Source organism: Canis lupus, chromosome 10 (genome assembly GCF_011100685.1).
Source record: "Canis lupus familiaris isolate Mischka breed German Shepherd chromosome 10, alternate assembly UU_Cfam_GSD_1.0, whole genome shotgun sequence".
NCBI lineage: Eukaryota > Metazoa > Chordata > Mammalia > Carnivora > Canidae > Canis > Canis lupus.
The window spans coordinates 28,983,966-28,999,457 of NC_049231.1; the positions used below are offsets into that span (position 1 = coordinate 28,983,966).

Genomic DNA, 15,492 nt, shown 5'->3' on the forward strand with positions numbered 1-15,492 from the left:
GGACACTGGAAGGTAGAAGGGGAAGGTCGATCACTCACCTTCAGGTCTCCACTGTTTGCTTAAGAAACCTTGTGAATTTTGCATCCACTCCTTAGCAGATCGGTGTTTGTTTTATTTATTTATTTTTACAGATTTTATTTATTCATGAGAGACACAGAGAGAAGCAGAGACACAGGCAGAGGGAGAAGCAGGCTCCATGCAGGGAGCCCGATGTGGGACTCGATCCCAGGACCCCGGGATCACGCCCTGAACCAAAGGCAGACGCTCAACCACTGAGCTCCCCAGGTGCCCCTGTGTTTGTTTTAACATAACGCGATTCCCTCTCCTCCTGCCATAAAGGGTCGCAGTGACTCCCAGCGCAGGGAGCTAGGATTGCTAGCCAGGCACAGCAGTGTCCCCACCGACCCCTGCGGGGAGGCCCCCTGGATGAGAGGCCCCAGCAGACACCCTGGCCCCTGAGTATAAGCCAGTCTTCCCTTCCTCCCTTCTCAGATCTGACCCCTACCTTGTCACAAAATCACTCTATACCACAACCATCTGTTTGTGTGGCTGCCTTGGCCTCCGACTGTGGCCTCCCTGGTGGGGAGGGCCACAGGCTGCCCCCCTCTGTGCCCCCAGCGCCCCCGCACAGGCTCAGCCGTATGTGCACCACGTGAAAAACTGAGATGGTGAAGGAATGGGCAGGGTGGTGGCCTGGGGCGGGCGGCGGCGGTGTGTGCTACGGTGGGCAGCATGGTGGCCCCCCAATGATGACCATGTCCTAACCCCAGACACCTGAGGTGCCTGAGGGGCTCAGTTGGTTGAGCGTCTGACTCTTGATTTCGACTGGGGTCATGATGTCAGGGTCCTGGGATGGAGCCTGGAGTCGGGCTCTGCGCTCAGCAGGGAGTCTGCTTGAATTTCTCTCCCTCTGCACCCCCCTCCCCCCCTCTGCCTCCCCTGATCTCATGAGCACACACTCTCTTTCTCCCTAAAATAAATAAAAATAAATTCTTATCCTGGATACCTGTGAATATGTTACCTTATATGGCAAAAGGAACTTTGCAGGTATGGGTTTGTTAAGGCTCTGGAGAGGGAAAAAAGTCCTGCCTGCCATTTCTGAGGCCTGCCTTGCAGATTTTGGATCTGCCTAGCCAGCTGCCACCATTTCATAAGCCTTACAATCAATTAATCAACCAATCATTCAATACATAGGTATCCTATTGGTTCTCTTTCTCTGGTTGAAGCCTGAGGCCAACAGGAGTCAAGGGAAATTGGCCTTCTGGGGTCCATATTGGGAGACCACTCAGAATGAAGTCGTGGTGGGCAGGAGAGCTGTCTCAAGAATGGTCTGGAAGGTCAGGTGCCCCTCAACAGGGGTGGGGTGGGGCCGGGGTGCAGTTCCCAGAGGCAGCAGAACAAATACAGGGGTTGGAAGGGATGGAGGGCAGAGCTGGGGAGGGTCCAGGTGGGAGGGAAGAGCAGGGCCTGGCTTGGGGTGGGGGTGGGGGTCTCTGGGGAGCGAGCAGGCCCATAGGCTCTGGAAAAGCAAGGCCACAGGAGACTAGGCCTGGCCAAAAGGGGCCAGAAGACAAGGCATCGTTTGACAAAGAAGATCTGAGACCAGAGGAAAGGAGGGAGTGGGGGCCAGGCTAGGAGGTGGGGTGCCTGGGGGCGCGGAAGCGCGGGGCGGGGGGGGGGGGGGGGCAGCCCACCCACATGACTTGCCCACACCCCTGGAGAGCCAGTGAGGTGTGGGAGGGGGAGAGTTCTGTTCCCACCTCTGTCCCCCCCAAAACTGTCCTTTTCAAGGGCATGCCCCACCCCTCGGGGGGCAAGCTGAGCTGGGATCTCTGCCCCCCACCCCCCCCAGACCTCCCTTTCCCCTTAACCTCTCCTGGGCTGGCTGTGGTTTCAGCAAACAATTTGGATCCTTCTAGAGCTTGGGATAGGAGGCCTTGACCTCTTCCTTCTAAGTGGTAAGAAATGCTCCGCATTCCTGAGTCAAGAGACCAGGGGCCATTCCTCTCCCTCAGCACCGGGCCAGACCCAGAGGAGCAAAATTAAGTGTGAACCCAGACACCCCCACCCCCCCCACGCCCCTGTCCTGGGCTCCTGCGGCAGCGCCTGCAGATGAGCCTCCCAGGCCTCTCAAGTCAGATCTGAGCCCTCTAGGGGCTGGTGGGCTGAGGCCCTGCTCCCTCACCCTGGGGGCAGGAATGTTGGAGAACAAATTCCTGGGGCTTCCCGCCCTGGAGGCTGGACTCCTGTCATCTGGGCTCCCGCCTGATTCCCGTGAGTCTCCCCCTGATGCCCAGCCTGGCGCTGAGGGGCTTCTCCTACACGGTTGTGGTTCAGGGAGGGAGGCGGGGGCAGGGGAGGGAGACGTGGGGTATCTGAGGACCCCTCTGTGAGTCCCCACACCTGTGTTGTGACCTGAGTCCATAGTGAGCTTGGAGCATATGTGGGGGCCGGGGCGGGGGGGGGGGGGGGGCTGCTGCTCTGGGATCTCCTATTTACTCCTCACGCCCGGTTCCACTAGACGATCTATCACATACCATGTCACAGAGCAGAAGGCTGAGCCCAGAAGCCCAGAGAGGGTAAGTAACTTGTCCAAGGGCGCCCAGCACATAAGTGCAGGGGTCAGTATTGGGATTTGAGAGTCCCTGCTTGGGAACACTAGGCCCAGGGCCTCAGGGGAGGGAGGAGGAGAAGGAAAGGCCCAGAAGGGGGGAGTGAACAGCCTTATCTACCAAGGTGGTGGGGCTGCAGTGGGGAAAATGGGGTAGACCACAGAGAGTGGGGAGCCTGGATGGGTTGGCAGGGGCCAGGTTGGGAAGGGCCTCAGAGGCCAGAGTGAGGAGTTTCCGTTTCCACATGTCCCGTCCGGGGACCTTCCGGGGAGGGTGCCCTTGGAGGAATGGTTTGCTATGAATAAATGCACTGAAACCCACAGGATCAGCCCATTTGCAAAGCCCTCCTGACAGTAAGGCGACAGGAAGGACCCTGGCACATTGGGGACCTAATCAGCCACCAAGAAGTCATTCCTGCCACCCCTTACCCTGCCTCTCCATCACCCCCCTGCTTCGGGGTATGATGTGCCCTGCCCCCTCCCCGCCCCCAGATTATAGATTCTTCTGAAGGTAGAGCTCACTCTAAATCCTCTGCACGGACGCCTGGGTGGCTCAGTGGTTGAGCATCTGCTTCGGCTCAGGGCCTGATCCCGGGGATCGAGTCCCGCGTCGGGCTCCCTGCATGGAGCCTGCTTCTCCCTCTGCCTGTGTCTCTGCCTCTCTCTCTGTGTGTGTCTCTCATGAATAAATAAATAAACATCTTTAAATACACACACATTCATAAACAAACAAACAAACAAACCGTCCCCCTTCCAGGATGTGGTGAACAGAAAAATGCCCCCCAAAGATGGTCATGAGGACGTTCTGCTCCCTGGAACTTGCGACCAGTTAGGTGCCACACAAAGGGGACTTGAGGCTGTAATTAAGTTTGCGAATTAGTTGCCCTTAAAATCGGGAGATCATCCTGATTACCTGGGTGGGCCCTTAAACAGGGGAGAGGGAGCTGTGGCTCCAGCAGAGTGGTCCAGAGGATGGAGGGAGGGGCTGGGAGCCAAGCAAAGCCTGCAGCGTCTGGAAGCCAGAAAGGGGCCAAGGAGCACGCTGCCCCCCAGAGCCTCCAGAAGGGACGGAGCCCAGTGGCTCCTTGATGTTGCGCAGAGAGGTCGGTGCCAGACTCCCCACCTCTGCATCCCTGAGATCCTCAGTGTGTGGGGCTTCAAGCCGGGCTCCCGGTCCCCTGCTCGTTCCTTCACAGGCTCCAGCATCTTTAGTTTCCCATGGGCTCTGCATCACCGCGATGGGCAGACCCTTTACACCCACTTCATACATGAAGAAGCAGGCCAGGAGAGGTCATGTGACGTGTCCAAGGTCACACGTGCAGCAAGGTGGAAATGGAGTCAGAAACTAGGCCTCCACCTCCGCCCCCTGGATGCTGACACGGCACACTGCGTCTCCCAAGAGTCACCCAGTGGATGTAAAAGTACCCTTATGGCCTGTGAATTCATGGGGGTGGTTCTTATCCTTCTGGACTGGGCTGGAGGCCCCTGCCTCCGCGCAGAGACAGTTCTCCCCCTCCCCTCCGCCACCCCCCGCCAGGCTTCAGTTCTGGCCAACCCCGGTCCCCCAGCCCCTTGCCCTATGTACCCTGCTGTCTTCCAGGAAGGGGACTGGACTGCGGCCTGTGACGCTTCCCCCTCTCCCCCACCACAGCAACCGGTGCGGTGCCAGCACCCAGGAGGTGGCCAGTGAACGTGGGGTTCTCCGCCCCTGCTCGCCCTCCACTGTCCAGGTGAAGGCTGTCCTCCTCAAAAGTGAGCTGCTCCATCCTGAGCCCCAGGGAGGCTCAGAGTGGGAGGGAAGCTGCATCCCCTGCGCCAGCTGACAGGGTCAGAGGGGGAACTGCGCTTCCTGCGGGGCCCCTGGGGAGCCTGGTGCTGCCTCCAGGCCAGCTGGGTCTCTGCCTGAGCTCCAGGGGAGCAGAGGGCAGGGAGGGGTGGAGGGAGGGGGGAGAGGAGAGAGGAAGGGGGAACAGGGAGAGAAGGAGGGACAGGGCAGAGGGGAGCGAGGCAGAGCTTGCTGGGAGAGAGGGAGTCAGATGCACAGAGGAAGACGCAAGAGGAGAGAGTCCCAGAGACAGGAGAGGGAGAGCAAGTTAGACACCCAGAGACAAAATGGCGAGTGGGAGGCCGAGAAAGAGACCTAGACAAAGAGAAACACACTGGGCAGGAGGCCCGGAGAGACACCTGTGCTTCCTGGACCCGCAGGCTTTCTTCGGCTTTTGGGCATTTGGGCCCAAAAGGTAGTCTTTGGTTTGGATTGGCTTTGTTTTGTTTTAGTACATGCTATGTGCTTGGCACAAGAGAAAGGTTTTTATTTTTTAATTTATTTTTATTTATTAAAATATTTTATTTATTTATTCATGAGAGATAGAGAAGCAGAGATATAGGCAGAGGGAGAAGCAGGATCCCTATAGGGAGCCTCATATGGGACTCAATCTGGGACCCCAGGATCATGACCTGAGCCGAAGGCAGATGCTCAATCACTGAGACACTCAAGTGCCCCAAGAGAAAGGTTTTTAAAAAGTGCTTCAGGGAGGAATCCCTGGGTGGCTCAGCGGTTTAGTGCCTGCCTTTGGCTCAGGGTGTGATCCTGGAGTCCCAGGATCGAGTCCCAGGATCGAGTCCCACATCGGGCTCCCTGCATGGAGCCTGCTTCTCCCTCTGCCTGTGTCTCTGCCTCTCTCTGTGTGTCTCTCATGAATAAATAAGTAAAATTAAAAAAAAAAGTTTTAAAAAAAAAAGTTTTTAAAAGAAGTGCTTCAAATCTTGCTGGAGTATCCCGACTCACACTCAAGACTCTAAAGAACAATAGCAGAGGGACTCTTGGGTGGCTCAGTCCGTTAAGCGTCTGCCTTCAGCTCAGGTCATATCCCAGGGTCCTGGGATCGAGCCCCGCCTTGGGCTTCCTGCTCAGCGGGGAGTCTGCTCCTCCCTGTGCCCCTCCCCTGCTCATGCTCTCACCCTTTCTTTCCCTCTCAAATAAATAAAAACTAAAAAAAAAAAAAAAAAGAACAACAGGAGAGGATAAAGCAAAAGGCTAAGTTGGGAGAGTGGTATAGTGTGTGCAGAAGCTACTGAGGTAGGTAGGGAAGGCTTTCTGGAGGAAGGAGGTTTTTGAACTATACCTGTAGAGATGAGTATATTAATCAAGACTTTCTCTTTTCCAAATGACAGGAACTTGACTCGATTGGGTTAAAGAAACAACAAAATCTATTCACTCACATGAGTGGAATGTCCAAGGGTAGATTACTAGGGTTGAGCTTCCAGTGAGATAGAGGATACGCAGGAAAGCACACATGGGCCTCCACCAGAGGTTGTGCCCTCTTGTGCGATCAGCTTTTAAGGGTAAGAAATCCCATCTTGGTTGTTTTTGTTTAAGATTTTATTTATTTATTTATTTATGAGAGACACAGAGAGAGGCAGAGACACAGGCAGAGGGAGAAGCGGGCTCCCTGCAGGGAACCCGATGTGGGACTTGGTCCCAGGACCCCAGGATCACCCCCTGAGCCTAAGGCAGATGCACAACCGCTGAGCCACCCAGGTGTCCCGAAATCCCATCTTGTTATTCTTGATTTATTCACGATTCCTGCCCAGCAACCGGCACATAGTAGGCCCGTTAGTGATACTTGGTTGGATGGAATTGTCAAACTGGATGCCCTATCCCAGCTCTCATTCATTCACCAACTAATTAATTCAGCCAGCATTTACTGAGCCCCTCCCACGTGGCAGGCCCTGTGCCTACTGCCGGCACACAGTGTGGAAGGAGGGCTTTGCCCTCGCTAGAAGGATAACTGGTGGCTGAATAGTACAACTGCTTATGGTTTGTGGTCTACGAGGAACTTTCACACCCCCTGCCCAGGATCCCAGTGTGTGGATGCTGTTAAAGAGACTAAAGTTCGGAAGGACAAACTACAAGGGCAGGCACTGGACTCCCCCTCCAGTGCACTCTCCTACGACCATGCTACCCAGCTTCCCATTGGGCCCTACCCTCAGGACACTGGGCTGAGGTTCCTTCATCTGGCTCAGGGTTTGGGGGGTGCCCAGTGGTGACCTCCAGTGGGGCTCTGGTGTCTGCCAGGGGCCACAGGAGCTGGGGAAAGGTCTGACATTTGTCCCCCGTCCCCACCACAGGCCCGATAAGAAAGTGACCACAATCCTTTTTGGGTGACTTTCTTGGTCAAAGGAGGAACATGGTCTCGAGTGAAAAGGAAAGATACACAAAGAACAGCTCCCGAGTGACTGGGTGAGCCCAGAGGAGGGGACAGCAAGTGATCGTCTCAGGCTCCCTCCTGGCATCTCGGTTCATGAGGTTTCCTCTCCCCTGTGCTACCCTATGGACTCCCTTCCTTATGAAAATATAGGAGGGCTCTGGGGCGCCCCCGCAGGGCATGGCCGTCGCTGACCTCCTGCCCCACAGGACTGCGGGCGTAGCATTTGGGGATTCTAACGTGGTTGGAAGGAAGCAGAGTGGATCCTGAGACAAGCATTTGAATACAAGTCATGTGCTTGGATCATGTTCCCAGGCACTGTAGGTAAGGGACAGGGGACAGTGAGACAAGGAAGGCCTGCCAAGCGACAAAGCAGGTGCCGTCAAGCCAGTGTCCACCGCAGGCCAGGGCACCTCTGGGAGCCCAAGCAGAACACGCCCCACCCTGTCATCGGGCCCAAAGGGATGCGCAATGTCAGAGGGCGTTCCAGCCTCCCCCGAGCGCGGATAGAGCCCTCAGCGAGGTGGCGCGGGTGCTGGCAGAGGTCAGCCCGAGGGCCCACCACAGTACTGGGAGCTACCCGTGTCTGCGTCAGAGCAAAAGGCTTCGCTGTTACACGTAACACTTCGAAAACCTGTGACATGAGCAGGCTCCCTGTGGTGAGCCTGATGCGGGACTCGATCCCAGGACCCCAGGATCATGCCCTGAGCTGAAGGCAGATACTCAACCACTGAGCCACCCGGGTGCCCCTGAAGTACCACAGTTTTTTTAGACCATTCATCCATTGAGCATATTTGGCCATTCTGAGGCTGTGACGAACAAAGCTGCTGTGAGCAGTCCTGTCCAAGCTTCTGCATCACAGAGACAGAATATTGGCTCCCGAAGACGTTCATGTCCTAATCCCTGGAGCCTGTGAATATGTTACCCTATATGGCAAAAGGGACCTTGCAGGTGTGATTAAGGACCTGGGTCATTGAAATTTTAGCCACATAGCTGCCCAACTGAAGACTACATTTCCCAGACTCCCTTGCAGCTACACGTGGCCAGGAGGCTGGGTGGAGGCCAACAGACTTGAATGAATCTGAGGCCCAGGCTTCTGAGCCTGACCTGTGGGAGTTGCCTAGTATTGAGTAACAGGTTTTCCCACACTTGGCAGCTTGAAACAATAGACACTTAGGATCTCACACAGCTGCGGGGGGTCAGGAATTTAGGAATGGCTCAGCTGAGTGACTCAGCAACTCTTAGGAAGTCCCCGCAAGGTGTCCACCGGGTCTGGGTCTCTGCAGGCTGCTCGGGGCTGGGACCACCGGTCATCCCCGCGGCTCCTTCCCGGGCCCCAGGTTCACGCCTGGGGGAGGCCTCAGGCCCCGACCGTGTGGGCCGGTCGCAGGGCAGGAGTGTTCTCCGGACTTTGCAGGTGGCTTCCCCCAGCATGAGCGACCCACGACAGAGCAAAGCAGAAGCTGCAATCTCTTCTATAACCTAGCCTCGGGAGGCACACTCTGTCTTTTCCAGAATACCCACTGAGGGGCCTGGGGGGCTGAGTTGGTTAAGCATCTGCCTTCAGTTCGGGTCATGATCTCTGGATCCTGAATTGGGTCCTGAATTGGGTCCTGAACTGGGATCTGAATTGGGTCCTGAAATGGGTCCAGAATTGGGATCCTGGCTCAGCAGGGAGCCTGCTTCTCTCTCTGCCCCTTCTCCCACTCATGTTCACTCTTTCCCTCTCTCTCAAATGTATAAATAAAGTCTTTTTTTCTTTTTTTTATAAATAAATTCTTAAAAAAAAAATATATATATATATATATATATAGGGGCACCTGGGTGGCTCAGTGGTTGGGCTACTGCCTTCAGCTCAGGGCGTGATCCTGGAATCGGGGATCGAATCCTGCACCAGATTCCCCGCAGGGAGGCTGCTTCTCCCTCTGCCTGTGTCTCTGCCTCTCTCTGTCTCTCATGAATAAATAAATAAAATCTTAAAAAAAATATATATATATATATATATCCTATTGGTTACACAGTCATCCCTATTTGGTGTGGGAAAGAACAATGCAAGAGGCAGGGATCATGGAGACAGTCTTGGAGGCTGGCCACCACATGTCCTTAATAGGAAAGGAATGCGTCAGTCCCCTCTCTCGCTCCTCCCTCTGCCTGGAATGACAGATGAATTGCAGTTTTGTGGCTAAGGGCATGGCTGAGCTACGAAATAGAAGGAGCCTGGGCGCCCAGCACTGGGGAGCTGCCCTGCCGGCGATGGACCACCTCCCTGGACTGTTACGTGAGAGAGAAACACATCTCTGTCTTATTGAAGCAACGGGGTTTTCTGCTCTGTGACAGCAGCCTGGTCCACCCTCTAACCAATACTGTCCCTTTGCTGAAGCAGCGAGCTTTGCGTCCCCAGCCCCTCAGCTCCTTGATCTCTGGGAGGCGAGGTGAGGGCAAGACAGCTTCTGCTCCTGACGCTCCCATCACTCAGATCCTGGCAGTCTAGGAAGCAGGATGGGCAACCAAATCTCACCCCCATCCCTGTCCTACCAATTGCCCCCATTCTTTTCCCTGCTCAAAGGATGGGCTAAGAGCACAACACCTTCACCTGAAAGCTTCTTAAAACCATTTTTATTTTATTTTTTATACATTTTATTCATTTTTTTTTAAAGATTTTATGAGAAACTGAGGCTGCCAGCCTCAGAAAAGTATCTTCCAGACCCTGGACAGCCATTGGTTCTGTGCAAACACCACTTCTGCTTGGAATAGTTCAGAGGCATGTGGCTTTCATTTTATCCCAATTTTCTAAAAAGATTTTATTTATTTATTTGAGAGAGAGAGGGAAGGGGGAGAGGGAGAGAGAGAATCTCAAGCAGACTCCCGGCCACTCTAGGAGCCCAACATGGGTCTCCATCCCATGACCCTGAGATCATGACCTGAGCCGAAATCAAGAATCGCGTGCTCAACTGACTGAGCCACCTGGAGAAAGGTACCCTTTCTCCCGAATTTTATTTTATTTTATTTTTTAAGATTTTATTTATTTATTCATTAAAGACACAGAGAGAGAGAGAGAGGCAGAGACATAGGCAGAGGGAGAAGCAGGCTCCATGCAGGGAGCCTGATGTGGAACTGGATCCTGAGACCGTGGATCACGCCCTGAGCCAGGGGCAGGTGCTCAACCGCTGAGCCACCCAGGTGCCCCCCTCCCAAATTTTAATAATCATCATTATAATAACGTGTGAGCAAGGCCCATTTGGTCCAACCACCACCTGGCAGCAGCGGTTCTGTTTCCCTTTGATATGCAAGTCTGCTCGGTGGTGGTGGGCAGGGGGCCCCTTCTGCCTGGCAGCTCCTGCCTGTCTCCCCTGATCTCGGCAGAGCCCTTCTGGATGAACACAGACACCCAGTCTGCAACCCAGTCCCTTTCCCTGGCTCTGTGGGAACGTCCACTCCTTTACATTCCCTCCAGCTGCGCCTGGGAGTCCCTAGGGAACTCCCCTTGACCAGTGGCTTTCTGAGGCCTTAGTAGATCAGCTCTTCCATTTTACTCACTCATGGTCATGTCTTTCCTCCCCAGGAGTCAAGCTTGAGCTCAGGAGGGGGGCTCGGGAGAGTCATTGCTCATCCCTTTAAGGGATAATTGAATTACCTCGTGTGGCAGGCACTGAGCAGAATGCTAAGGACACAGACGTACCTTCTGTGTGGACCCGCCATCCTCATAGACACACAATCCGGGAGGGAAGACAGCCATTAAAATGGTTAAAACAGTGGGATACCACTTCACACGCATCAGCAGTGAGAGAGGTCAGTACCCTGAAGAGGTGGTAACAACGTGGGGAGATGAGTGGTCTCAAGCCCGGTTGCAGACATGTGCACTGGCACAGCTGTCCTGGAAAGCAACCAGGCAGTAGCTGGCAAAACCAAATCTGGGCAATGCCAGATTTCCATAACCCAGAAATCCCACCCCGGGGTAATCTGGAGAAACACTCATAAAAATCCCTCAGAGAATCCGGGCTGTCTCAGATCCGTTCTAGGGAAGTTGGAGCAGCAACAAGGAACAGGAGGACGTGCATACAGCAACACAGAGAGATGGATCTCAAAGTAGTAAACAGAGAAGGATTTTATTTTTTTATTTTTTAATTTAATTTTATTTTTTGGATTTGATTTTTTAAAAAGAGTTCTTTTTTTGAGAGACAGAGACAGAGAGAGAGCACAAGCAGGCACAGAGGTGGATGGGGAGGGGCAGAAAAAAGAAGACTGGATGCTCAGCGCTGAACCTGAAATGGGGCTCGATCCCAGGACCTGAAGCAGGCCCTGAGCCGAAACCGAGAGTTGGATGCTCAACTGACTGCACCGTGCAGGTGCTCCAGAGTGAGACTGAATTTTTGAAAATTAAAACACATGCAAGGAAAAAAATAATAAAACACATACAAGAAATCCTTAAAAGAAAATTTGCAAGATTCACGCATGTTTGGGAAAGATGAATGGGAACCAAGGAGGAAGGAAAGCATAAAATAAATAAGAAAAGAATCTTGCGTAAACCACCAAAGATCGTTGCTATACCCTGCAGACAGGTCTACTCAACTCTCTGTAGATAGAGTTTCTTAGAAGCAGGATAAAAACAAAGGATTATACTCGTCAACAAACAACTAAGCCCGGGGGAGATCACCTGAGGGTCACACCTCAGGCTGCTCTGCTCTGTGTTTAAAATACTCCCCTCTGCTGTTGGTCAACCCTCAAACCAACCCTCCGCCTTGGACTCTAGCTTCCAGTGAGTTCTTTCCTGGAAATCTCCTCGGCCCCATACAGAGAGGCTGGTGGTGGATGCCTGAGGACCTCCAGTCTTACCCGAATCATAGGGGAACACTGCTTATGTGCCAAGAGGACTCCTTTCTGGCCTTTTTGTAATAATTTATCTAGTGCCTGCTTGCTGTGGGGCATAGGAGCTCCAAGAGGGATGACAGTGATCAAAGCTCTTCTACTGGGGTGCCTGGGGGTGCAGGTGGTTAAGCATCTGACTCGGTTTTGGTAGGGTCTTGATCTCAGGGTTGTGAGTTCAAGTCCTACATTGGGCTCTGGGCTCAGCATGGAATCTGCTTAAGATTTTCCCTCTCCCCCTTCCTCCGCCCCTTCCCCTGCTCTCTCTCTCTCTCCAAAATAAATAAATAAATCTCTTTTTTTAAAAAAGCCTCTCTATTTTTTTTTTAAAGATTTTATTTATTTTTCCATGAGTGAGAGAGAGAGAGAGGCAGAGACACAGGCAGAGGGAGAAGCAAGCTCCACGCAGGGAGCCGGATGTGGGACTCGATCCCGGGACGCGATCCCAGGACTCCAGGACCACGCCCCGGACTGAAGGCAGGCGCCAAACCGCTGAGCCACCCAGGGATCCCCAAAAGCCTCTCTATTTTTGCATACAGCATGGCAGGCTTCATTCTAGCACTTTGCTTACATCAACCCTCTTACACCCGTCTAACCTCACAGAGACTAACGACATTGGCTAGTCGATCCTGGTGTCCCCAGAAAAGAAATGGAGGGAGGGGCTACTGAATTTGTATTTGGTCTAAAGAAGTGGAAGACTTTTTTATCAAGTGAACAGAGACTACCTTGGTTGACCAAAACAAAGTCACCGCCCTCAATCAGTTCTTGGACTTGAACCCGTTTATGAATCGGTTTAGACACCCTGAATAAAGGGGAACTGGTTCTTGAGGAGGGGCCCCACTGCACTGCCAAAAAGTCACCCTCTTCACCCCTATGTTTAGAGCAGCATTATTTATAATAGCCAAACTATGGAAGCAGCCCAAGTGTCCATCGACTGATGAATGGATAAAGCAGATATGGTGTGTATCTACAGTGGAATATTACTCAGCAATTAAAAGAATGAAATCTTACCGTTTGCAATGATGTGGATGGAGCTACAGAATGTAACGCTAAGTGAAATAAGTCAGGGAAAGACAGATACTGTATGATTTCACTCGAATGTGGAATTTAAGAAAGAGTAAATGGGGGTGCCTGGGTGGCTCAGTCAGTTGGGCATCTGCCTTCAGCTCAGGTCATGGGTCAGGTCAGGCTCAGTGTCCCAAGTCTGGCTCCCTACTTGTCAAGGAGTCTACTTCTTCCTCTGATCTCCGCACCCCCCATGCTCTCTCACTCTCTCTCAAATAAATAAATAAAATCTTAAAAAAAAAAAAAAGGAGCAAAGGAAAAAAGAGACAAACTAAAAAACAGACCTTTAACTACAGAGAACAAACTGGTGGTCACTGGTAGGGAAGGTGGGTGGGGGAATTGGGGAAACGAGTGATAGGGATTAAGGTCACACTTAGGATGAGCATGGGCTGTTGTATGAAGTATTGAATCACTACATTGTACACCAGACACTAATATAACACTGTATGTTAGTTGTCCTAGAATTAAAATTTAAAAGATAATAATGAAAAAAAAAAAGCAGTGTGGGCCATTGAAAATTGGGCGTGTCATATCTCCAGCAGGAGAAGAAATTTAGCCAATTTAGGACTGAAAAGAAAAATGGACACAGCACACATATACCAAACGGAAAGTAAAGAATAAATAAAGTAACTGAGTCTGATTTCAAATGGAGCTCTGTGAAAAGAGAGAGAGAGGGGGCAGCCCAGCTGGCTCAGTGGTTTAGCACTGCCTTCGGCCCAGGGCGTGATCCTGGAGACCCCGGATCACGTCCCGCATCTGGCTCCCCTCATGGAGCCTGCTTCTCCCTCTGCCTGTGTCTCTGCCGCTCTCTCTCTCTCTCCTCTCTCTCTCTGTGTCTCTCATGAATAAATAAATAAAATATTCAAGAAAAGAGAGAGAGACAAGAGAGACAGATTAAAAACAAATCAACTTACCCTCTACAGCTTCTCCCAGGATTCCCCAAGGGCACTTGCAGCCATTTACCAGAGTGCACGTTAGAGAAAGGAAATCATCAGACTTTTCTGGCTCTGCACCGACATGAACTCCAGGAGACCCAGAGCATCACGATGATCCACCAGTCGGAGCAAGGGCCTTTGGGGAGATCAGGTGATCAATGGAGCGTCAGCTCACGTGTGTCTCCCACTTGGCCAAATGGGTGCCCAGACCCATCCCATGGTTATATCCCCAGCTCTAGGGTGCGTGGTTGGCACAGACACAGAAGGGAGTGGGAGGCAGAGGAGATTCATTCATCCACCCAAGGTCACAGAGCCAGAAGCGGGGTTCAGTCCAGGGCTGTCTGGCTCCAAGTCCACGTCCTTGACGTCTGCCCTTAAGTGCTTGCAGCTTCGTAGGGCAGAGAAGCAAGTGTAGGGATAACCCATGTGCCTGGGAGAGTCATCACCATAGAGATGGGCCTGGGGGGTTGTGAGGGTCTGGGCGTGGGGCGGGGTCGGTGCACCAGCAGACCTGGTGTCTAAACACAGTTTTGAAGGATGAGTTGGAGTTAGCAAAACCAAGGAAAGTGGGAGGCAAAGACGCCCAGATGGGCAGAGGGGTCCCCAGAGGAGGGGGAGAGGCGGGAGTAGCGGATGGCTCAGGCCGGGGGGCTCCACTGCAAGAGATCACGGCACTGGGGCCTGAAGACGCCAGGGCGCCTGGCAGGGCTGCTCCTGAGGAGTCCCGGTCCTGCCTCCTTGGCCCGGCCCAGCCCGGCCCGGCCGTCTTGCAATTGCCATTGCAGCTTGGGACATTCTAGAGCATCCCCGCCATGTGGTATCTGTACAAAAGTCCCTGCGGTTAGGGTTTAGCAATGCACTTTCATCTCAGAGTAAACACTTCTTTCGTTTTATTTTTGCTTCCTCTTTATCTATCGCCCTGGCCATCTCCTTGACCCCCATCTGTGGCCCTAAAAGGAAGACAAGAGCTCTTCTGAAAATCTCGGAGGGCTGGTGGCCTTTTGTTAATGGCTCTCATCCTGGTCACAGGGACTGAAGTTCTCGGAGACAACACTTCTCGGGTCCTTTACAAACCAGCAACAGCCCGAGAAGTGAGGGGACACACCGCCCTGGCCCCTGGCTGTGCATTAGTGGGAGAAGAAGGGGGTGGATTGTGCTGGTGCCTACTGGGGGCTAGGCCCGAGCACTTTTGTTCCTTCTCCTAATCCTCACTTCCACCTGTGAGATGGGGAGTAGTTCACCCGTTTCTTGGGTGAGGACAATGTGGCACAGAGAGGTCAGTGAAATGGCCCAAAGCTGCACAGCAGCAGGTGGCAGGGCAGCACTGAAGCCTCTCAGTGGGTGGCCGTGACGCTCGTCTTTCCTGTGAGCCAACCCTGTGGCTTGAAGCGCAGACAGTTCAGTGTCCTTAGGTTGGCGGAACTTAAGGAAAGTAACTGGGAGACTAGAGAAGAAAGACTCATTATTTTCCTTTCCTGGCTCCAGGGACCAGCATGAACATAACGCTGGCCAACACCGTTGAGTGCTTGTTTGGTTCCAGGTGCTGCTCTGAGCAACTTCGCTGGTATGGAAGCATCGAAACCCCACCATCCTTTTACTGACTAAGGTGCTCTTACTATTTTCATTTCACAAGTAAGGAAACTGAGGCACAGAAAGGGAAAGAAACTTGCCCAAGGTCACATAGCTCATGAGTGGCAGAGCTACGGTTTGAAATGAAGCTGTCACTTAAAAAAAAAAAAAAAAAAAAGAGAGAGAGAGAGAGAGAGACACTTTTTTAAAAAAATATTTTATTTATTTAGTTGAGAGAGAG

The 15,492-nt window shown here is 52.7% G+C and overlaps 1 long non-coding RNA gene across 1 annotated transcript; it reads left to right on the forward strand.

Annotated features, from left to right (window-relative positions):
* The first annotated feature begins 2,059 nt into the window (after window positions 1-2,059).
* On the forward strand, window positions 2,060-3,264 carry LOC111097834. Its single transcript, XR_005365173.1, has 3 exons — window positions 2,060-2,274; window positions 2,522-2,579; window positions 2,936-3,264. It is a non-coding gene; the product is annotated as an uncharacterized LOC111097834 (long non-coding RNA).
* Window positions 3,265-15,492: the final 12,228 nt, after the last annotated feature.